Below are 26119 nucleotides of genomic sequence, written 5' to 3'. Positions count from 1 at the left end.
ATGTGTTTTAAGCTTTATAATTATACTCGTAAAACGCTAGAGTTTATTTTATTTCCAATCTCTATAAAAAACATGCTCCCAATTAAATATTATTTTTATTTGTCAAAAAGCTTTAAATCAGGGTATTAAACGAAATAAATGAAAACATAACAGCCGCATAAACAAGTCAGATTCCTTCGAGGTCGGACATCGGCGTAAACATTGGAAAGCTGGCATCTATTCAAAATAACACAAAAATTGTATTGATCAAAGACAGAGTCAATAAATAGAATATTTATGTACATATGTGAGACAAAGTGACACAAAATTCACAGATTTTTTTTTACATTTTGACTGCCATTTTTCATAAACACCAATTTTATTCTTATTTTAGCCTATGTAGGTAGGTAGGTACTTTTTTGCTTACCTTTTTCACTACAAAAGAATATGTTATTTCTCTGTCAGTCTCAGTAAAAATATAGCAAAAAGTGTGCTCGAAATCGTGTTTTTAACATTTGGTATTCGTGTGTGTTCAATAATCGTAGGTCGTGCCCGTGCCGTATACATAGAGCAGCAAAAAACATTTTCGAAAAAAAAGCAAAAATTTGACTAAGAGCCACTTAAGTGCAATTGCACCATTCACTAACGCGGGGTTAACTGGTTAAGCCTAAAGTTACCATAGTTACCAGTACAATTTGACACTGTGTTATCAGTTTAACCGGTTAACCCCGAATGAGTGGGATGGTGCAAGTGAGCCTAGTAATCAAAAAAAAAAACGCTCCGGCAGTGAGAAGAGTATCAGCTCTTTTGTAAAATGATAAAAGATTTTTGGCCTATAGCGTAGGGGGTTTTTAATTTTTTATTTAATTTGTGATAGTAGCCTTTATCTTCCAATCATACTAGTTGATCATGGTTCAACAGTTCTAACAAATTGTGCTTATATTGTCCCCTGGCTGACGGGTCAGAAAAAACCGGGCAAGTGCGAGTCGGACTCGCGCACGAAGGGTTCCGTACCATAATGCAAAAAAGGCAAAAAAAAAAGCGGTCGCCCATCCAAAACGGCAACAGAAATACATCATCTGTGAAAATTTCAATTGTCTATCTATCATGGTTCGTGAGATACAGCCTGGTGATAGACGGACGGACGGACGGACAGCCAGCGGACAGCAGAGTCTTAGTAATAGGGTCCCGTTTTACCCTTTGAGTACGTAACCCTAAAAACGGGACAAGTGCGAGTCGGACTCTCCCATCGACCCCACCGAGGGTTCCGTACTTTTTAGTATATTTGTTGTTATAGCGGCAACAGAAATACATCATGTGTGAAAATTATTAACTAACACGGTTCATGAGATACAGCCTGGTGACAGACAGACAGACGGAGACGGACAGATGAGTCTTAGTAATCTATATACAGGGCGTCCCACGGCTATGCCACATGGAGGGAAAGTACCCTAAATATTGTAGATGGAACATTTTACTGAAAGAAGACATTATTTTAATTTAAAAAACAATTTAAACTGCATTCATAGATTTTTAAATAATTACATGGTTGAACCGGGAATCGAACCCGCCGCATAGACCAGCGGTGGAACAAAAATGGGTTTTGATAACATTAAAGTTTTTTCTTTTTTGATATGTTATTGTAAGCATGTTAAATAACATTCATGTAAAAAGTTAGAAAATTTTAGGTGGAGCGTTCGGCCATATTTAAATTTTCAATTTTTGCTAAATAACTATGTAAATATAAAATTAAAGTTACAAAAAACTTTAACATATTCAATAACACTTTAATTTATTCACAATATTCGGTTTTTAGAAATCTGGAACAGCTGCTTTCTGGTGAACGTAAAAACAGGAATTATTATGTAAATACAGAATTAGAGTAGCTGATATTGCAAAATTACGATATTATCTATCAACTTAGTATACATGTAAAAAGTTAGAAATGTAGACAATGTGCTTGTCTAGATATTGATTTCTCGTTAAGCAGTATAGCCAATATTGAATTAAAGTTTGTAGAGTTAATATTACACGGTCATAATAAAGATCTTACTTCTCACACAAAAGATTAGAAATATAAAATCACGGCGACACTAAATACTGATACGTAAGTATGCATTCCGAGCTTATATTAAGTTACATTTCAAACGCGCGGCGTTTGCGCGCGCCGCGCTGTGCGCCGTGGCAGGAGGCAGCGATCGACGGTCGTGGGCTAGCGGTTAGCGCGGTGCCCTTAAAAATACGCAAAGCGTTTATAAAATTATTATCAATGGTAAATAGTTATTTTACACAGTACACTAATGGAAACTTACCTTCCCTTATTTATTTCTATATGTACTAGGGATTGCCCGCGGTTTCGTTTACGTAGAATTCGTTATCGTGTTAAGTATAGAAATAATAGATACATTTGAAAATTATTTTAGGTGCATTGTCATACAGATAACTACCCTTGTTAAAGTATTCTTCAAATTCAATACACAGGTGTCATTTCAATATAATTTTGCTTAATTTGGCGCTTTTAGGTTATAAATGACATACATTTACACATTTTATAAGAGCGATCATCTCCGATAATATTTACTTTATCATAAAATCAATTTCAAACTAACGTTATTCAATATTTATCATTTTAAAGTCAATATTACCAACCAACTGATCCAATTTACCTACGGTAACAACTCAAAATTTGCATCAAATTAAATGCCACTTTTCTTATCCGTTTCGAACAATCAAGAGGGCCTTTACGAGCTGATGTGGTGAAAATTTTATTTAACCTTCGTCCCTTGAAACCTTCACTACGCTCAAGGTTCAACTTTACGAACCACTCGCTCCGCTCGTGGTTCAATTTTAGAATGTTTGAATTTGTGAATGTGCTTCCTGCCTCGCACAGCCAAACTGTGGAATGAACTGTCCGATACGACCTTCAAACCTTCAAAGACCCCCATCTTAAAGGTCGGCAACGTGCTTGCAACCCTTCTGGTGTTGCGGGTGTCCATGGGCGGCGGTAATCGCTAACCACCAGGTGATCCGTCTGCTCGTTTGCCTCCTATTTAATAAAAAAAATTGTTTCGCTTGTTTGGGTATCAATATTAGCACGAGCGGTTAATCAACAACTTTTCCCCTTGTAAAACAAATAAATAAGGTAGGTGAGGTGCAGGCATATGAGGCCCGGCGGGTAACAAGGCCCAGCATTCAAAAATAGCAGTTGCTCCCTATTATTCCCAATTATTCTGAATTTGTACTTGTTGCTAAGAAGGCCCACTGTCAGTGCAGGTAAAAAGGTCTAGTCCCGGGCCTTATTGAACGTATGAGATGAAATATTAGATTAAAATATTTTAAGATAATTTTCAATATTTTTAATCTCTTATTAATAAGGTCGATTTGAAGAAACTTCTATGAAATTATGACTTATAAATAACACTTGCACTGTGTGGGCTGTCAAAATTGCTGCAGACTTTTCTTGGTCTAACTCTAATATTTTTTCACTTGCTTTATTGACCTAAAGACGTTTTAAAGAATCAAAAAGTCTAATAACATTGAGGCACTTATACTTTTTAAAGGCAGTAACTAATTACAAGTGACTTTTTTTTGTTAATACATAGGTCGGTGGAATTTCCATGTTTGGCGGTCCTCCGCCTTCTCTTTGACAGCCCGATACGACACGACGTTGATCTTTTCCTTTATTTGATCCATGTACGCTCTCCTTAGTCTTCCCCTCTTCCTGTTTGCTTCAACTTTCCCTTCTATGATATTTTTGATAAATTCGTCGTGTCGTATCAGGTGCCCAAGCATCCTTCCTCTTCTATTGTCTATAGTTCTTAACAAACTCCCCCTCTCTCCTACTACATAGGCCATACTGAATGTTTTGCACTATTGGCCACTGGTAAACATTTAAATTATGAATTGTATATTTTAAAAAAATACAGGCTTTTGATTATGGAATGTGACAAATTTTGGCGACAAATCGATCGTCTTTTGTTTTTAATGGCTTGTCAAAGTAAGTCAGTGCGTTGAACGTGGCTTTAACGCGAAAATATTTTTAGAGCTATGATTTTGTTATGATTTTAAAAGTTCGCTTACTCCGCAAGAGTGTAGTGCTTGCCTTCAAAATGCTTTTGGGATTGAAGCACCACATCTGAGCATCGTGAGGCGTTGGTATGGTGAATTTAGTAGAGACAGTATTATTCTAGGTAATGATTTTCGTGATGGTCGACCGTCCACGGCGATCATTCAAGGAAACGTGGCTACTGTGAGACGACTCATTGAAGAAAACCCACGAATCACCTATGACGAAATTTGAGGACAATTAGGGATAGGTTCAGACAAATACAAAAGATTTTACAAGAATATTTAAAAGTCAGGAAGCCTTGTTGTCTTTGGATTCCTCACGAATTAACTTCAGTCCAAAAACAGGTACTTTTTGACTGGTGCCGAGAAATGCTGCGTAAGTATATGCAAGGAAGTTCAAATGCTGTATATAACATCGTTACAGGAGATGAAACCTGGATTTACTGCTACAATCCGGAAAAAAGGCATTAGTCCAGTCAATGGGTCTTTCGAAGGTGACAGGAGGCCCATACAAGTTCAACAAGCCAAAAGCGTTGCCAAACATTTTGATCGTCTGTTTTTTTTAAACGCGACATTTTTGTACCGTACTTTTAAATAATAAAAGAACGTTAAATACTGAGCAGTACACTACCATTTGTGTGCTCGCAGTCATTGAAAAAGACCGCGAGAGACGACCGAGAAGCCGCATCCTCCTGCGTCATAATAATGCGTCCACCGATACCGCAATAAAGGCAAAAACATTTTTTAATTACGAAAACGTGGAAAATGTCTCTTATACGGATTGTGACGTATTCCTGCTCTTCTAAAGAGGTTTTATACTGTGTTTTATATTCATAATTTTATATTTGGATTTAGAACCCTGTCGCTTTCAACAATTAGAATTTTACGTTACCATAGCAGTCTAACAAACAGCCTCGTCTTAACAAGACCCTATTAGTGTAATTGTCTGTAAATAAAATTGTGTTTCGTTTTAAAAGGTGTTTCCGTTATCAGCGCGACCATAACATCTGGCGACCGTGACAGGCAACAGCAGCAAAATTGAAGAAATCGTTTTATGTAGACAACTGCGTCACAAGTGTGGAATCAGAAGAAGAGCTCAAGAAATTCATAAGCGAATCAAAAAAGGTAATGCTAGACGGTAAATTTGACCTTAGAGGTTGGATCTCTAGTCCCATTTTGGTAGATAAGAACGTCGAAAACACGTCAATACTAGGTGTAATCTGGAACGTGAAAAATGATACCCTACAATGTAACGTCAACTTTAATAATGTTGAACAAAAATTGACCAAACGAACGTTACTTTCAGTAGCGCAAAGGGTTTTCGATCCTATCGGTTTTACCTGCCCCACGACCATAATCCCTAAGAAGATCTTGCAGGCAACGTGGTGTAAGAAATTGACCTGGGATCAAGAACTACCTGAAGATTTGGCCAAAGAATTTAGAAAATGGATAGAACAAGCTTACGCCATCAACGACTGCGTTATTCCCAGACGACTTACAAGCGTGTCCATACAGGAGTGCGAAACCTCTTTGCACGTATTTTCTGACGCAAGCAAGGATGCTTACTCAGCTTGTATATTTTTGCGGTCAAAACAGGGTGATGACGTCAATTTAAGCCTTGTCCTAGCACGCTCAAGAGTGACACCAGTTAATAAAATTACGATTCCGAGACAGGAGCTGATTGCTGCAACATTGGCGTGTAGACTATCCGTGACAGCTATTGAATCTCTGGCCCTACCCAACTGTGCGGTGTACTACTGGTCAGATTCAAGTGTCGTTATAACGTGGATAAAGTGTGAAGGACCTTGGAGCGTCTTTGTTTCCAACCGAGTGAAGGAGATAAGAAACTTGAGCCCCACTTCCGCTTGGAGACACGTCCCTGGCCATCTGAACCCTGCTGATCTACCTTCAAGAGGTATCAACCCCAAGGGACTCCTAGAAAGTCGATGGTGGGAGGGCCCAGAGTGGTTACGATTGGATGAGGAACATTGGCCGATTGCAAATTTCGCACTCAACTCGTCAGAAGCTGATCTCGAACGTAAGAAGACTGTTACTGTCGCCATGCACGTTGAAGAAGAATCTTTCCTAGACAGGCTAACCTACTTCTCAAGCTACATCAAGCTAGTAAGAATGATTTGCTGGATGTTACGATTCAAGAAAAAATCGACATCGAAGGAGCTAACTTACGAAGAGTTCGAATACGCTGAGAATATATTAATAAGGTTAGTACAAAAAAGGTGCATAAACTCTTTAGTAAATGATCGCAACATACAAACCTTTATAGATGAAAATGACATTTTACGTCTAAACACGAAACTGTCACTCGGCAATGAAAATTATAATTTCAAGTTCCCCGTGATTCTTCCCGGATCTGACCCGATAGTTCGGCGTCTTGTTGAGTGCAGACACATCGAGCTGAAGCACGCTGGCGCACAAACGCTACTCAATAATCTACGCCAGAAATTTTGGATTATCGGCGTCAGAAATTTAGTTCGGAATATTATACATCGCTGTATAAGATGCAAACGATTTAAAGCAAAACGATGCCAAGCGCCCACCGGTGTTTTACCGAACGAACGAATGGAGGCGAGCACGGCTTTTCAACATTCAGGTGCCGATCTAGCTGGACCTTTGACTTTACGCTCTGGTGCTAAAGCGTGGATCGTTCTATTTACCTGTGCTACTTACCGTGCTGTGCACCTAGAAGTTGTGGAGTCGCTGTCAACTGGTGAGTTTTTAATGGCACTTCGGAGATTTGTAGCGCGTCGAGGACGGGTAGAAACGATATTCAGCGACAACGGTACAAATTTTCGCGGCCTGGACAATGCGTTTGGTTCCCTAGATTGGGACGAAATACAGCGGTTTTCCTCAATTACGCGGATTAAATGGAACTTTTTGCCTCCAGCTGCTCCTTGGTGGGGAGGGTTCTACGAAAGATTGATAGGATTCCTAAAACAAATCCTTCGTCGAGTCTTAGGAAGGGCATCTATCTCGCTTATGGAGCTGCAAACGGTACTCTGCGACTGTGAAGCGGTCATAAACAGCAGGCCACTCACATACATAGGTGGTCAGAAGGATCTGCAACCGTTGACGCCGTCAATGTTTATTCAGCCGCTGCTGTCAAATCATTCAACCGACTTTGATGAAGTCGACAGAGTAGCTCTCAACGTCCGGCAACAATATTGTCAAGATTTACGTGAACATTTGCGTAAACGTTTCAGGGACGAGTACATAAGTTCACTCATACAAAAGCGTGAGCGGAATGGACCTGTACAACTTCAGCCTGGAGACGTCGTCTTGGTGGAGACTGAAGACAAGCGTGTGTCATGGCCACTGGCCATAATTGAAGAGGTTTACCCTGGTGCTGATGGCGTTAGTAGAGTGGTTCGTGTTAGAACTGCAGCCGGAACAAAGGTAAGACCTGTTCAACGCATTTTTCCACTGGAGTTAAACTCGCATGACAGACTTGACTCGTCTTTGAGGTTAGTTGGTACTGACTCTACCGAACAAACACAAACTGAGACAAATGAGAGCAATGATTGTAATGTAACTAATGAGGTACGAGCAACAAGAGCCAGGAGGTTGCCACAACACCTGTTTGATTATATTTTGGACTAATAAGAGTAGCTTAACCTTCCGGTTCTTCCCGCTCGGGAGTGTGACGTATTCCTGCTCTTCTAAAGAGGTTTTATACTGTGTTTTATATTCATAATTTTATATTTGGATTTAGAACCCTGTCGCTTTCAATAATTAGAATTTTACGTTACCATAGCAGTCTAACAAACAGCCTCGTCTTAACAAGACCCTATTAGTGTAATTGTCTGTAAATAAAATTGTATTTCGTTTTAAAAGGTGTTTCCGTTATCAGCGCGACCATAACATCCAGACATTGCACCCTGTGACTTCTATCTATTTCCCAAAATTAAGGATTTAATTTGGGGTTTGACATTTAAGACCCCGGATAAGGCAGTTACTACGTTTCATCACCACGTCGAAAAATTGCAGTCAAGTGATTGGGCCTCATGCTTCCAAAAATGGTCCGAGCGAGTGAATATATGTGCATAGAATGTAAAGGGAAACATTTTGAGAAGCAATAAATGTATTATTATGGTTATAAATGGTTTTATTCAAAAGTTACGCAAAACTTTCAGTATGCGTAAAACCTCTTCGTTAGTTTTCTTTTCTTTTACGATAGAATTGCGAAAAATCGATATTTTGCAACAAGTGACGAATTTTAAAACACGGTCAAAGGGAGTGTTTTAACGTGCTTATTATAGCACCGGTGTCGTAATGTAGCACCAGATGTACTGTAAAAATTATGTTAAAAGATAATACTTACTGTTACGAATAAATATTTATACTGTAAAAAAATATCCCACCAAACACATTTTCATGTAAATTTTGTTGCTAAGACGAAACCATAAGACTAGCACTGTCAAAAAGTTGTCAGATCTCTTGTCGAGCCAAGCTTCAAACTCTACAAGCCCTAACTTCACTAACTCTACACCTTAGTCAAAATATGTGGCTTGACTGTTTCGCTACCGCCACATGGGCATAAGGTGAAAAATTTATTAAATTCATTATTTTTAGGGTTCCGTACCTCAAAAGGAAAAATACTGAACCCTTATAGGATCACTCGTGTGTCTGGCTGTCCGTCTGTCACAGCCTATTTGCTCCGCAACTACTGCACCAATAAGTTGAAATTTGGTATAGGTACACATGTAAGTCTATAGCCCAAGGACATACATGTAAAGTAAATAATAGAAATTCAAAAAAAAATATATATATATCAAATGAAGGGGCTCATTGTAAGAATGTCAGATATATTTATTCATAATTTTAAAATAAATAGTTTAGAAGTTATTTAAGAAAATACGCAAAAAATGACCATTCCGCCCCCCCCTCCCTTATCTCCGAATCTACTGGGTCTAAAATTATGAAAAAAATACACATATTAGGTCTTTTCCTATAGATGACAGGAAAACCTATTAGAAATGTGCAGTCAAGCGTGAGTCGGACTTAAGTACCTAGTTTTCCGATCCCTACGGGGTTTTTTAAAGACATTTTACTCACTTTTCTCTAAAAAAAATATATTGTTAAAAATTGTGTAATGTACAGAACCCTTGGAACGCGAGTGCGACTCGCATTTGGGCGGTTTTTGTATTATACTTACATACAATAGTTCTTGTAGAAACGAAACGGCCAAGCCACACACTTTTGATGTAGAGCTAGTAAAGTTAGAGGGCTTGTAGAGTTAGAAGCTTAGCAAGAGATCTGATAACTTTTTGACAGTGCGAGCCTTATGGTTTCGTTTGGGCAACATTTTACATCAAAATGTTTTTGATGGGATTTCACTTCTTTTTGTAAGTTGTTTATGACAATCTTCCATCCCCTAATTTAAAGGGTTGGGGGTGATTTAATATTAAAAATCCTGAAATAAGTATCTGGGGGCATCTGTTACACAATGTACTTCTTACTGATTCCCCATATAAACCCTTCACCCCGTAAGGGTAAACTTTGGGGTTGAAATCTGCCTTCACCCCGTAAGGGTAAACTTTGAGGTTGAAATCTATTCTATATCCTTCCCCATAACAATACCTATCTACATACCAAATTTCAACTAAATCGGTTCAGTGATTATTGATTTCCCATACAAAATTAAACCCCATCTTCATCCCCTTAGGGATAAATTTTTTTTGAATTTATTTATTGTTTGTGTACTAAAACTATCTTACATACCAAATTTCAGCTTCTTAGAGGACTTCAGGAAGTACCCGGTATTGATGATCATCAAGTGAGTGAGTCAGTGACGAAATCGAAGTTTTTAGATATGAATAAAATTTAAAGTATAAGAGCTATGCAATTGATATGCTTAATAAGTCCGAGAACTTTGTTTATCTGGTATAATCCAACCCCAAGTTATGAGGGTTCCAAAAAACGACAAAGCGCTTCGAGAAAAGGTAGATAGTGCCCTTGCGCTTTTCTCGTCTTGGCGGGGGCACTGCCGTGCCCCCAGATGTTAAAGGATGAGACTACTGTAACTAATAAAGATTTATGTTTAGTTACCTACTATTTTCGCGTAAAATAGACAATTTTTATATCTTTAGTTATTAAGACCCAAAATAATTATTTTCACTTATTATAAATAAATCCTCCTGTTATGAAGTATCAAATATTGTTATTTGTATATGTATAACTCTTAAGTTAAAAACAATAAAATCTGTTATTACCTACTGTCAAAATGATTATTTTTTGCGGGATTAAGTAATACTTTGGTAGTGTTCATTTATTTTATCATTTATTTATTATTATTATTTATTATTTAAATACATTTACACGGCATCACAGCATATGCCAATACACCGCATAATAAACTAATTACATACTTAAACATTAAAACTCAAATGCAAGTGCTGGAAAGCCTATCATCCATCATCTCACAAAACCTCAGACACTCCCGGCACACATTCGCCCATCTCCACGCAAACAAGTCACACTCTGGTGCTGATGTCAGGAGTGCGTTGAGCAGCGATAACGCGCGGAGGAGTGGCGAGTTTCTGTGCGATACTGTGCGCGCCGCCGGCACGGCCAACAGAGGACGCATTCGCGGCCTCAAACAGACTCGAGGAATATCCAGGACGTAAAACCTCACAACTCGAGCTATCAATTCCGGACAGTCCGAGTCACCGCGCAATATGCGACAGACAGTAGTTAGTAAGATGTTGTTACGCCTTACCTCTAGAGAATTATATCCAAGGCAGCCTAATATGAATTTTGTTGGGTACAAAAAAGGGTAGTACCCATATCTTTTTTTGTACATAAATCTCAAAAAGGCCTTTTGGATTTTCTCTAGAAGTAAGGCATAAGAAGACTCGTACGGGTTCCAAATAATAGATGAGGCCTCAAGCTTGCTCCTCACTAAGGCGTTGAAAACGATAGCCATGGTCCCAGTGTCACGGAAATCCTTGACATTGCGGATCACGAAGCCTAGTCTACGAAAACATCCTTTGGCGAGTGTCTGCATATGCTCATGAAAAGTGAGGCGTTCATCAAAAACCACACCAAGATCTTTGACAGAGAAAACTCTATCAATAGTCTCGGTCCCTAGTGTGTAATGAGCATGTAGAGGGGTGGAGGAACGACTGAATGTACATACACAACACTTCGCTGTGTTAAAGAGAAGCTTGTTTGCAATACTCCAGTTGACCACCGAAGTAATATCGTCTTGCAAAGAGGCACAGTCTCCGCTACTCTTAACATTATATACTCGTATAAGTTTCAAGTCGTCGGCATAAAGTAAACATTTTGCATACTTGACGACCGATTCCAAGTCATTAATCATTATCCCAAATAAGAAAGGACCCAATATCGAGCCCTGACTTACGCCAGATCTGGTATGGTACGGAGCTGAAATAAAATGCCCATGCCGAACGTACTGCCTTCGATCGCGTAGATAACTGGCAAAAAAAGCCCATAATAGGACTTTTATAAAAGGTATATTTTCCAAGAGTATCGTAATATTTTTATAACTATTTTGGTATAATGAAGAAACTTAAATAAATGAGAAACCTATTTGAGCCTCGTAAGGCCCAAGCTATTTTTAGGACGTTTATCATATCTACCCAACGGCCTAATTTTAGGTACTTATACTAGCGGCCCAGACCTTCTACTTGCTATAAAATCTGAAATTGGCATGTTTTTAGCTGAAGTCTTATTAAGTACTGTAAATGTAAGTATTATGAATAAAATTAATTAAAAAATAATTCGAAAAAAAAATGTCCTATTTTTAGGTCACTGGGATTATATTTTGTAAATATTTGTTATTTTATCTAGTCACTACATTTGCAATAAACCAATGAAATAGCTGTGAATCATTAAATAAAAACGAACATACATATTTCATAATTATTTTTATTTATGTATAGGTAGGTAGTACATTACAGTTGTACAAAAAATCTAAACTTATGTATTCTAAACATCAACAAAAAGTACTTTCTTCTAAAATATTATCACATCAGCCTCAACTTTGTTTAACAATTGCACTTTAGTCTTTATTAAGGATGAGATCAAGTTTCTCACATTACTTACATAAACAATTAAACATCATAAAAAATAGTTTTTCCTGTAACATTACTATAGTATTACTATAGAATTCAGTAACCGACCATTTCTTGCAAAATACATCTCATTGGATTTGTCCACAATAATTTGCAATAAGCTGTCATTTATATACTGCCGCAGATAATCGTATTTCTCGAACAAATGCTCTGGATTTATTGGTAAATATGCTGGTTGTGTAAATGGAATACACTTGGGAATGAATTCTCCTTCTGTCCACTCATTAGTTGAAATATCTTGGATAACAACAGAATGATTTTCTTGGGACATGCTTTGAGACCTTCCACGTCCACGCGATGACCTTTCCCGACCACGAGCACGTGAGCAGCTTCGAGTCCTTGAATTTCCACGAGAACGGCGTGAAATGTGAGATTCTGCAGGCGTGACATTTTTATTTCCAACCGAAGCAGTAACCATCTGGGTCTCTGGAGGAACTAGTTCATTTTCATCTTCAGATGACGAAGATGTTGAGGAGTAAGAAGGCTGATCACGTCTCGGGGGTTGAAAATCCGCATCAAATATGTCATCATCGTAATCACTTATTTCTAAGTCGGATTCGTTTAGATTTAAATAATTTTCTAATTCTGCATCCCTCAAGCCTGTAACAATGCAACACTCGGAATAAACGCCCGATGTCCCAAATTTATGACAAAACAATTATATTGTACTAATGCAATAACATTCCATCGACCTAATTTTAGGACATCGAAATTTGCTCGCATCTCCTGCTCGAAATAAATCATAACGGAAAAAAATTTTTAGTGATCGTCATAAAACAAAGCTTAAATAAGTATTTTTGTTTAAATTTAGGTTAAAATAATTTAAGATTCTGGTGAAAAAAACGGATTTACTTACAACGTTTTCGCGAGGACGCCATCTTCCCAACATCCGCGTGCCAAAAGACTGTCATTTGATTGTCAAACGTCAAACTGACAGGTAATCATAATAGCTGCGTTCAGTACCGCCATATTTAAGAAATAAAGGTTTCTTTACACGCAAAGATTTAGGATCGGTACGTGTCAGAAGTGAATGACCTAATTTTAGGACTCTGGGCCGCTAATTGATAAATTAATATAGTTGCTTGGGCCGGAAGGACTACATTTCTCAGTCCTAAAAATAGGACGTTGGGCCTTACGAGGTTAAGACCCAAAATAATTATTTTCACTTATTATAAATAAATCCTCCTGTTATGAAGTATCAAATATTGTTATTTGTATATGTATAACTCTTAAGTTAAAAACAATAAAATCTGTTATTACCTACTGTCAAAATGATTATTTTTTGCGGGATTAAGTAATACTCTGGTAGTGTTCAATAAGGCCCATAATAGGACTTTTATAAAAGGTATATTTTCCAAGAGTATCGTAATATTTTTATAACTATTTTGGTATAATGAAGAAACTTAAATAAATGAGAAACCTATTTGAGTGAGTTTTTCATACTTCATGTCCTGTTTATTAAAAAAAAACCATTTTAATTTAAGGTGAGGCATACGTATTCCGTGTGGGCCGTATAGGCATATACGGCCCACACGGAATATACAATAAGGTAAGTGAGGCCACTTACCTTATTGTATATTCAGGATGTATACCGTGTAATATTGAGCAGTTGGTTTATAATATACATATTATGATATTGACGTTGAATAGGACAGGACATGACAATAGGAACCAGAAATAGGTATAGTTGGTCAAACCAATTTGTCAGTAAATAAAAACAAAAAACTATATTCATCCTTTTCTTTTGGGTGCTAGTACTAGTGTAAGTCAAAGATAGTATGATGATTCTCCCTGTCTATGTTTGAAATGAGACAGTCCTTTGACAAACTATGTATAGTTTTATCATTTATCAAACATTACGCAGATACCACAGACTAATAGCCCCTACAATCACATTTGGCAACAAACGCATAGCTCACTACCCCGTACCTCGCTGTAATAGTGCATGGTCTAAAAGGCATTTTTCATTTTTGGCACCATACTTATATAACAAAGCACACAAAACCCTTAATATAAACAACATTAGTAATTTTCAATTAAAAAACAAAATTAAGATTTGGTTAAAATCATTAAGTTATACTGAAGCAGAAGAGCTATTACGATGCGTGTTCTAGTACATACATTCTAAAATAACCAGACACACACGCGCGTAAACACACAGAAACACACACATATTCTAAAAATCAGACACAGAATACTCACACACGCGCGCGTACACACACATCACAGTTTCATCTTTCTTTAAAATTAATTTTAATATTGTTAATATGTCGTACATATAAAATGTCTAACATTGTAACATTACCTACGCTTGTAATTGGGAAGGAACTGGCTCTTGAGACACAGGGAAACCTACTTTGAGAGCCAGGAACCAATGTTATGTAACAACTCAAAGTTGCAATAAAGATTATTTTATTTTATAGTAAAAAATAGTTGTGAATATCTTGTACATTTTTATTACAATATTAGTCAAGATAATGAAATATAGCTGGTCAAGCAAATCTTGTCACTAAAAAAAGGCGTGAAATTCAAATTTTCTATGGAACGATATCCCTTCGCGCCTACATTTTTAAATTTGCCGCCTCTTTCTACTGACAAGATCCGATTGACCAGCTGTAGGTATTTTTACTTAATAAGATATTTTAATTTCACGTAATGTCCGCATATAATTTATATATGTGCACGGTAAACAAACAAATGAATGATAAAAAAGACAGACTGTTACTGAGCGGGAGGTGGTGCGAGGGGCGAGGTATGATAGGCTCTCGAGCGCCGCGCCGGCGACGGACGGACCAGCGCGGCGTATCTATGAATTTCGCGCCTTTTTAACTAGATTTTACTATTACAATGCAAGCTACACACAGAAATTTCTTACTTTCCATATATACGCTGCATATATTATTTTATAGTAATAGACTTATTTTTACAGACTCTAATTCAATATTAGATCTTATAGGACAAAAAACGCATATTGATTCTAAAGCATATATCTTATTCTTCTAGCTTTTTAGCTTGCCTATTAACTTATAAATTTAGATATGTTGTTGTGGATTTATTAAACTTTAATTCAATATCGACAAAATAATAAGCTAATTGTAGTTTGACAAAGAAGCACGTTAAAAAAATTTCTAATAATTTTACATTATAAAGCGTCATACATATTATAAACAATGGAACTTAAACATTGCACTTTAATTCAATATTAAAAAATCATTACTAAAAATATATAAATACCTAATTTATATCTAACGCTCGTTCTAACTTTTCATCATATATAGCATATATGCTTAAAAATATGTCCTATATCAGATAAGTATCACTTTTTCAACTTTAGAATTATCAAAACTTTTCGTGCAAAAATCCGGTCCCACTATTGAGCTAGCACGAGAAAAAAAATCATCCTGTAGCTTTATCATACCGATCGAAAGGCTTGATCATAAGGATTATTTTTTGCTAAAGAACATAGTGTCAGAAACAAAAGGAAGACCATGAATTTTAACATTTGATGTGAAATTTAGCGAAATAATCAAAAGAGTGCGGCTTTGTATTCAACAGAATGAGACTACATTTTGAGCATTTGATAAATTAAATTGATTAATTTTGAATTAAAGATGTTAAAATTCATGGGCTTCCTTTTATTTCCGACACTATGTTATTTAGCAAAAAATAATCCTTATGATCAAGCCTTTCGATCGGTATGATAAAGCTACAGGGTAATTTTTTTTCTCGTGCGGCGGGGTTCGATTCCCGGTACAACCATGTAATTATTTAAAAATCTATGAATGCAGTTTAAATTGTTTTTTAAACTAAAATAATGTCTTCTTTCAGTAAAATGTTCCATCTACAATATTTAGGGTACTTTCCCTCCATGTGGCATAGCCGTGGGACGCCCTGTATATAAATGCAAGTGTCCTGACTGACTGATTCATCAACGCAGAGCCGAAACTACAAAAGCCAGAAAGTTGAAATTTGCACACCAGATTGCATTTATAAAGTGTACAAGAGATAAGAAGCGATTTTGAGAAATTCAACCCCTAAGGGGGTTAAAAAGGGGATGAAAGTTTGTATGGGGTTAAAGTTTTCTTTTAAGCTAGGAATTTGAAACTTCGTAAAAAGATATATTATTAAAATACAAGAAAACTAATTTCAGCGTTTTTGAAAATTCATCCCCTAAGGTGGTGAAAAAGGGGTTGAAAGTTTGTATGGAAATCAAAAAAAATTTCGAGTGGTTGAGTTGAATCTTTGTATTTAGGGATATTATTAGAAGACGAGAAAAGTAATTTCAGCGTTTTGTAAAATTCATCCCCTAACAGGGTTAAAAAGGGGTTGAAAATTTTAATCCATTACAAATGCTTTGAAACTTCTTAGAAAGGCATAATAGCCGATTACAAAAAAAAGTGATTGCAACGTTTTTGGAAATTCAACCCCTAAGGGGGTTAAAAAGGGGATGAAAGTTCGTCTTCGGGTGCAAATTTTATTTTAAGCTAGGATCTTGAAACTTTGTAAAAAAGTATCAAATTCAAATACAAGAAAACTAATTTCAGCGTTTTAGAAAATTCATCCCTCAAGGTGGTGAAAAAGGGGTTGAAAGTTTGTATGGATATCAAAAATTTTTTCGAGTGCGGGACTTGAATCTTTGTATTTGGGGATATTATTAGAAGACAATAAAAGTAATTTCAGCGTTTTGTAAAATTCATCCCCTAACAGGGTTAAAAAGGGGATGAAAGTTTGTATGGGGTTAAAGTTTTCTTTTGAGCTAGGAATTTGAAACTTCGTTAAAAGATATATTATTAAAATATAAGAAAACTTATTTCAGCGTTTTTGCAAATTCATCCCCTAAGGTGGTGAAAAAGGGGTTGAAAGTTTGTATGGATATCTAAAAATTTTTCGAGTGTGGGACTTGAATCTTTGTATTTAGGGATATTATTAGAAGACAGGAAAAGTAATTTCAGCGTTTTGTAAAATTCATCCCCTAACAGGGTCAAAAAGGGGTTGAAAGTTTGAATCCATTACAAAGGCTGAAAATTCTTAGAAAAACATAATAGCCGATTTCAAAAAAAAGTAATTGCAACGTTCTTAAAAATTCAACCCCTTAGGGGGTTAAAAAGGGGATGAAAGTTCGTCTTGGGGTGTAAATTTAATTTTAAGCTAGGAACTTGAACATTTTGCAAAAAAAAAGGTATTCAATTAAAAAACATGAAAACTAATTCAAGCATTTTTGAAAATAATCCCCCAAGGTGATGAGAAAGGGGTTGTAAGTTTGTATGGAGATCAGATATTTTGTGAGTGCGGAACTTGAATATAAGGGCATAGGTACCTATTATGAGAATACAAGAAAAGTAATTTCAGCGACCAACATCAAAATCCACTAAACTTAAAACTTCATACAACTTGCTAAAAAAGAAAAGTACTTAATTTCAACATTGCTTGGATATGAAAATTATAGGTACCTACTTACCTACTAAAGATGTAAAATGTTGAAGATAAGATTCCACGCGGACGAAGTCGCGGGCAACAGCTAGTATGGTCATGTTTTTACCCTTCGGGTACGGAACCTTAAAAACGAGGAGAAATAGTTATTCCACCCGGCTGTCAGATATCCCGGTCATTAGCTTTTCCTGACGTCAGTAAATTTTGCGGCTCGGCTGTGTAAACATGATGTTCGGATGGGCTAGGTTTCTAATTATTTTGACACACCTCTTTGGCAACTGGCGTGATGCGAAATCTTTGCCAGAATTCTTCGGCGCTTCTGTGCGCCATATTGTCGTCACAATGGTAATTAATTACTAATTATATTTTGTAAATATGCGATAAACACACAAGCCACACACACAACTAGTGATTCTATGAGCCATAGCGTAGACCTTGCGAAAGCCCATGGCTCTGCCATTTTGAAAAATTTCCAAAAACTAGTTCACTTAAAAGATACTTATACCTTTTTTTATCGAATCTGGCGGCTTAGCACGGTCGAGTTTTTATCGCTTGTCACCATGGCTGTCACGTTCTAACAAATATGTAAGTGCGAAAGGGACGCGCATAGTGATAGTCGATAAAAATGGAACCGTGCTGCTTGCGTCCGCTGGTCACAAAATTTCACCAGAATCGATTAATGCCATGATGCGATTTGTACAGGAGAACAGCCGGATTTACAAAAGCATTTTTGCTCAAGCTGAAACGGAGGCGCTCGCAGTCGCTCATTTACAAAAGCTCTAGTAAAATAAAAACTTATCCCTTATAAGGTATACATACATTTCTATACAAAATGACCCACGTACGACCTCTAACTAGATGTATGGTTCTTTTCGTAGCGCTACGCCGTAGCGCGTAGCAGGTATTTACTGATTTATGAGAATCCTTCGTAGCGCGTTGTCACTTGAAATTGTCACGTCAAACTCGTCAAAGTAGTAATTATAACTGAATGCGTCAACAATGTAGATAGGTACTTTTACTGCGATTATACCTACTATGATAACCTCTAGCATCCCACGGTTCTCATTTATACTAGTAGAGTAGGTACCTACTATAATTACCTGCAATTACATTTAAATCTTTTTTTATTGGAACAGAGGTGCATTTGTTTTCTTAACAAAATAAGATGTGACTTTCCACCACAGAAGGGTCCTTATGCTTTATGTGCAATAAGGAGCTTTCCATCAGAAACGTTAGTATTAAACGTTATCTAATGGAAAACCACAATGCAATTGTATTGGTGAGTAATAGAATTGATTTGTGTGGCTTCAATCAAAAATTGAATCAGAAATAAAAAATTTACTGCCTACTAAAAGGTAAAAATATATATTAACTGTAAAATCTTTCTTCTTAGTTTTCAACATTTTTTAAACGGAGTTAATGAATATTCTGGCTGTAGTTAATAAAGCAGAAAGCGTATCATAAAAACGTTTTCGTGCGAGTAGAATGTTTACGAACAATCCCGATTGAATCGTTCTAACGAGCGCGTTTTATTCGGGGTATAAAAATAGTACGCAAACATTCCAGATGGTTACTCAGGTAGGTACTTTTGCGCACAGCTTACAGAGACGTACAAACGGCAACACTGTACATCGGTGGACCTTATTACGAAAGGCATAAGGCCCACCGATGTACAGTTAACAATGCACTGAGAGAAAAATCATCACCAGGAATTATAAAACAGTTCTGTACTGGGGGAAAAAATGAAGTTTTAGTAATAATTATGGACGTTTCACTATTCCTGTAAAGTTTATTGATTTCTACAAACAGGTCAGTAATCCCAAATATAATTTCAACAAAAAGATAATAGAAATTACAAAAGTCAATTTATTCCTATTAGTTAACTCTCCTTGTCCCCGGATTAAGTTTATTTTTGTAATTCTAAGTGTGTTTTTGTTGTACTTTTCTCTCAGTGTGTGGGTGGTGGTACTCGTACAATCGGTATACAACAGACATAGCATAGCAGACAAACATACATCGTCATTACACATACATACAGTTTGGTATGTAGGTTGTGTTGCTAGTATTGTTCTGTCCTCCTCCGATTTTGACAGCTGAACTAAATGGCGCCACGTTTTGTTGTCGCTTGAAACGTCAACTTTTGACAATCAAGCACTGCTTTTATAAGTCAAGCAATGGACTGGACTCAATCTCGGTACCCAAAGGGTAAAACGGGACCCTATTACTAAGACTCCGCTGTCCGTCCGTCCGTCCGTCTGTCTGTCACCAGGCTGTATCTCACGAACCGTGATAGCTAGACAGTTGAAATTTTCACAGATGATGTATTTCTGTTGCCGCTATAACAACAAATATGCTTTATGGTACGGAACCCTTCGTGCGCGAGTCCGACTCGCACTTGCTCGGTTTTTTTTGTTACTACTTAATAAGGTATAATTAATTTTGTTCTAGGACGACCTCTAGGTACCTTTAGCTAATTCCGGCAAAGGCCTCAGCAGATGCTACCATTTCTTTAATATATGTAATAATAAAGTCAGGCATTGTTTCATGGTAATCATGGTTATGTTTAAGGTTAGGCTTAGTTAAGAAACTTATAATCTCAAAGACTTGAGTCTAGATCTTTTGTATATAGACGATCAAGCAAATCTTGTCAGTAGAAAAAGGCGCGAAATTCAAATTTTCTATGAGACGATATCCCTTCGCGCCTACATTTTTCAAATTTGCCGCCTTTTTCTACTGACAAGATCTGCTTGACCAACTTTATTTTAATTATAGTTGATCTGTTGTAAATATTAAGCCTCTATAATCACACACGCTTTTCGACGAACGCCTCATGAAATATTAAAAACCGAGACCAATTAACCATGTTTTTTTAGCGAATTGTTGCGTCCGTGCCAAACTTCAGTTCGGTAAACATGCCACTCTATCACAAACATTTCATTCAAACAATAACGCTCAAATGACAGTTTCAAATGGCGGATGTAAAAGAACGTTAAAATTCCTAGAGTTTATTGTTATAGGCGGACTAGATGTATGGGCCACTTTGAACTACAATGTGGTTCAAAGTGGCCCATACTACAATGTGTAACATAACAATAATTGCAATGTGAAATATTATTTTACTCTGACGACCGGTCTGGCCTAGTGGGTAGTGACCCTGCCTGTGAAGCCGATGGTCCTGGGTTCGAATTCCAGTAAGGGCATTTATTTGTGTGATGTCACAGATATTTGTTCCTGAGTCATGGTTGTTTTCTATGTATTTAAGTATTTATATATTATACAGGTCCTGGGAACAATGCCTCAGGCTAATTTAGGGCTAGATTTATGTTTTTTTTTCGCATAATACATATAGTTAGATAATTATATTTAATATCTTTATTAAAAAATATACAACTAAACCTATTACAAATTAAAACTTATACCTAAACACCCTCGATCAATGATGATTTATTTATTTTGTTATTTAATATCTGTTTTAATAAAAGTTTATAATATTATACATATATATCGTTGTCTGAGTACCCACAACACAAGGCTTTTTGAGCTTACTGTGGGACTTGGTCAATGTGTGTAAGAATGTCCTATAATATTTATTATTTATTTATTTTAAACTGAAAAATTTATTCAATAACAAAACTTATACAAACTATTATTAAAATTAAGTATAGACTAAATAAATTAAAACTAAAACTAATAAAATAAATAAATAAATAAAACTTACCCACCTACCTTAGATCCCCCAGATCTGTCCCCTGCGGAAGTGTGCCCATAAGGCTGGCTACATTCCCTACATTTTAAACTTATTATATAAAAGATCAAAGATCCTAACGGTTGTATTTGGGTAGTCTGCTGTCTAAACTAACTTTGTACCGATTTGAATAACACAATGACACATTTCCACACTTTGACATTGCAAATGCCATGCATTATTATAAGCTTGGTCCGACTCGTTTCGAATCACTGCCAAATCCCCGGGTAGTTCCAAAAATCTTTATACTTCATAAAACTCAAAAACTACTGAACGGATTTTCATGCGGTTTTCACTTATCAATAAAGTGATTCTTAAGGAAGGTTTAGGTGTATAATTTGTTAAGGTTTCGTGTAACCCGTGCGAAGCCGGGGCGGGTCGCTAGTCACCAATAATTTCTACCACCAGACCATACCAGAGTCCATTTTCGAAATTACCTGACAAGCAAACTCTCCTTAGTTTGTGGCAAAAACGATTTACATTAGGTACTTACGACTGTTCTCCTTTATACATCACATTTTATGACTGACTCTGGGAAAATTTTGTGGGCAGATTTCGTAATTATGTAGGTAAAACGCTTTCAAAACAATTTCATCATGTAAATGAAGTTATCATACACTGCGGGTGTTATGAAACGTGTTGGCAGGAGTGTTTTCATGAATTACGAAATAATGGGATGCATTTGTTATTGTTATGCAATTCGCACTCGGCTGAGCTACATCTGACAGAGATCCAATAATAACTAGTGAAAAACATTGACGTATGTCGTGAAAAATGTTTCATGTTTTATTGCAAACATTTGAAGAGTATGAATAATAATATATACCTACTGTTTATTTTTGTTTGCTGTACGTTTTTTGTTTTTGTTCTACTAACATTTAGTTTAAAAAAAATATATTTATTTAACATACAACGTAAATATATAATAATAATATTGTCTTTGGTTACCGCGATTAGTTACTCAACCACGGTACGGTTACGGGTGACCAGTCACCCGTTGACCACGAACGCTGTAAAGGATTCGAAACGTCACCAATTCAATATACCTACGCGATATAATCCGTTTCAATAGTTTTATTTCATGATAAAACCTACCTTACCATTATGGGCCATTGTTGTCTTTTGAATAAATAAATTAAATTAAATTAATTTTTGACTCTACTACAATTATCGTTTTGATTTTATTAGTCTGTCGAACCCTTTCGCACCCTACTCGTAAGAATTGGCAGAGGGACTTTTACAAAAGCGACAGACACCGTCACATGAACTTATGGAACTTATAATCTCATTTTATTTTTCTGTTACAGTACCATTTTGTTTTGCATTATACTGCAAAACGTAATTCAAGACCAAAAAAAGTGAGACAATGTTGCCATTGCAATAATTTGTTTCTAAAATTGTAAATTCCTTTTGATAAATAATCACGCTAAGATAATTTATTCATTAGTAATTTTACTCCTACTATTTAAAAAAGTACTTTTATTTATTTATTTGTACATAAATACAAGACGCGCTAAAAAAAAAGTGGCAACATTTCTTACTTTTTTTGGTCTTGAATTACGTTTTGCAGTATACACACGATTCAGGAATGCGTGAGTTCACGCACGATTTCACGCATGTATAAATACACCGGGTATTTCCGGCCGACATTCAAGTATCCACATCCACACCTTTTCGTTTTGACAAATCACCGCCTGTCAGTCCGACTGTCATTGGCATTCTAGTTCTTTCACTCTTGACTCTCCATTGAGTAATGTATTTAGCTAGATACATATATTTAGTTTTTAAAGGACCTACAAAATATCATTTCATATTTACCACCTTATTTACCACTAGCTTTTCGGTGAAGGGAAACATCGTGAGGAAACCTGCATACATCTGCGAAGAAATTCAAAGGTATATGTGAAGTCCCCAATCCGCATTGGGCTAGCGTGGGGACTATAGCCCAAACCCTCTCGTGCATGAGAGGAGGCCTGTGCCCAGCAGTGGGACGTATATAGGCTATTTTTTTAAGGGGGTGAATGGGTAATACTTATGTTTGGTCTGCACTCTCACGTTTTAGGCAAATCACCACCTGTCAGTCTGACTGGCATGGCCTGTCATTCTCATTGGAGAATCCATTCCATTATAGTTCGTTTTTTTAGCATTAGAAAGAAGTACAAAGAAGGTAAGCGATCTTGACATGTCTTTTAATTGTAAAACGCTTTATAAAAATCAGTAACTATTACTTATGAAAGCAGAAGAATATAAATGATCGTATTAGATTCATAATTGTAACATATTTGCTGTGACTTATTTTTAAAACGTGTTTTTCAATTAAAAGACACATCAAGATTGTTTATCTTTTTTCTAATGCTAAAAAAACGAACTATAAGTAAATAACAAGTACCTACTTAACTATCTATTTTTTCCTGAAATTGTCTATTTATGAGAATTTTAAGACTCTATAAGCTTTGTTGTGTCTTTTTGTAATACTTATTAGGTATGTTACATATATTATCTTCAAAGACTGCAAATTATTTTTTGACCACTTGTAAGTTTTCGATTGAACCGATGCAATGGGTAAATATGTGACATTTTGAATCGCTTCCACCTTTCAGAGGTTACCAGACAAAATAACGCTGTATATGTCAGTCACATAAAGTATTTAGGTAATTAGTTACATTACATTATAATTACCCTCCTAATTACCACCATTTAGAATCACATTAGTCATCCGCATATTAATTAAACAGCGGTATTCGAATTGCGACAGATCAGACAAGGTGCCAAGTTTCCTGCGATCGTCATTTGTCTCTGCGGCGCTAGGGGCCATAGATATGTTGTGGATAGACGACGCACCGCGTTATATGAATATGTAGTTGAATAGGTATCAAGAGTTACCGGTCCTCGTGATAATTGTAGCGAGCTGGGGGCCTAGCCATAATGCAAATCGATTGCGCTACGACTACGAAACGCTTGCTGTCTCTCTGTCACTCTTACATAATATATTTGTGCGATAGAGAGACAGAATAGCATTTAGTATCTTGACTAGGCACCCTGCAGGCTTACCGTAAAAACTGAAATTCGCAAATTGCGGGGATTTTTCTCTTTTACTCCAATGAAAGCGTAATAAGAGAGACGGAGAAAGATTCCCGCAATTTGCGAACTTCGATTTTCGCGGTTATAGCACTGTTCTTGATAGACGTAGTAGCACCCGAGGCTAGAGAATAAAGAAGACTGGCAACCCTCATACAACGCCGCGAGAATAGTAATCGTTGTAGATGGCGCTAAATATTTTACAGTAATATGGCCCTATTTTCCCACTTAAGTGCGTAAAATAGCACTTTTCGTGCGTATGACAAAAGTTTAAAGGGCCATATGTACTGTAAAACGTTGTACGATACACGTGCGAATAGGTAATTCGCAACTCGATTTAACGAACGTCGATTTAAAACACTCCCTTCGGTCGTGTTCCTCTTTTCCGCACTTGTGTCGTAAATAACTATTTTCTACTCCTCATACCTAATGGCTTCATTACGTTAATTTACCAAACACTTTAGTGAACTATATAATGTCAATTACATACATTACGATACTCGAGTGAAAAGCTCACTATTATAACTAGATTGTATAAAATACAAATTTTACATTTTATTTATTTGCGTATTGAACAATTATACGATTTGACATACAATTTTTATAAATCGAATAGTTAGGTAACGTGTTCAACAAAGTCAACAATATGTGTGATCTACTAAAAAAAAGTCTACCAGTGAGCGACATACAGTAAACCGAGAGTAAACCAAACCTGACATATGAATGTCGTTTCTGAAAGTTAAAATAAACATACAAGAACGTTTAATACAGACATGATATCACGTTCGTAACGCATCAAAAATAACGTGAATAACGTATATCGTGACATTTTAAATTGAAGTATAAAAATGTGTTCTCTGCGTCAAGGAGTAGCAAAAATAGTTTTCGCTGTTATTTTACAGTTATTCTTGTGACATTTTAGTGAGGCTAATCTTCCACAGTAACATTACATTTTCTTTATTACCTAGTTTATTTTATAATTCGTTTTGCTATTTGACGAAAGAAATGAACTTTTTCATATTGGGTATTTAGTAGAATGTACAAAAATACGTAGGTATGTGGCTAGAAGTGAAGAAAATAAAATTTCAAGGATAATTTTTCAAAGTAACATCGCGAGGAGATATTCCGTTATCAGCGCATTTATGGCCGGAATAATCGGAATATATAAGTGTACCTAAAAGCGTTGGAGAGGTTCTAATACAACAAAGTTATGATTATGACCAAAAAGTTTAGTTTCAACTTTCCTAAGTCTCCCCTACTTTTGACTGCCATAAATTCCTATTCCTATTGACATGTCTGCCTGCATGCACCCTGAAAGGTGGGCCAAAATGGTTACGGAGTGGGACCCACGGAACACTATAGATCAGTGGTTCTTAACCTGGGGGTAATTACCCCCGTGGGGGTAAAAAAATTTACGGGGGTAATAAACTAACCTAATATAATAATACAACAAACGTACACGTTTTATTTTTTATTACCATTGGGAGGAGGGGTAAAATCAGGTTCCCTAGTTAGTCATAGGGGTGACCGGACTGAAAAGGTTAAGAACCACTGCTATAGATGGTGCTAGCCGGAGTGCAGGCAGACCGAAAAGGAGATGGCGGGACGACTTGGACGTATTTTGTCCGGATTGAGTGGAAGAATAAGCGAGGGGAGGCCTTTTGCCCAGTAGAGGACACTTAACCAGGCTGACAAAAAAAAA

At 36.5% G+C, this 26119-nt stretch overlaps 2 long non-coding RNA genes across 2 annotated transcripts in view; one reads left to right on the top strand and one right to left on the bottom strand.

Moving 5' to 3' along the window:
- The window catches only part of LOC134663464 (uncharacterized), a 31941-nt gene that overhangs the window by 5426 nt on the left and 396 nt on the right, over positions 1-26119 (top strand). The window lies entirely within an intron of this gene.
- On the bottom strand, positions 11941-13319 carry LOC134663433 (uncharacterized). Its single transcript, XR_010098142.1, has 2 exons — positions 13021-13319; positions 11941-12764 (listed from the first exon to the last, which is right to left on the bottom strand). It is a non-coding gene; the product is annotated as an uncharacterized LOC134663433 (long non-coding RNA).

Source organism: Cydia fagiglandana, chromosome 4 (assembly GCF_963556715.1).
Source record: "Cydia fagiglandana chromosome 4, ilCydFagi1.1, whole genome shotgun sequence".
Taxonomy (NCBI): domain Eukaryota; kingdom Metazoa; phylum Arthropoda; class Insecta; order Lepidoptera; family Tortricidae; genus Cydia; species Cydia fagiglandana.
Note: the sequence above shows the minus strand (reverse complement) of the source record. Positions and strands in the feature narration are given on the sequence as shown.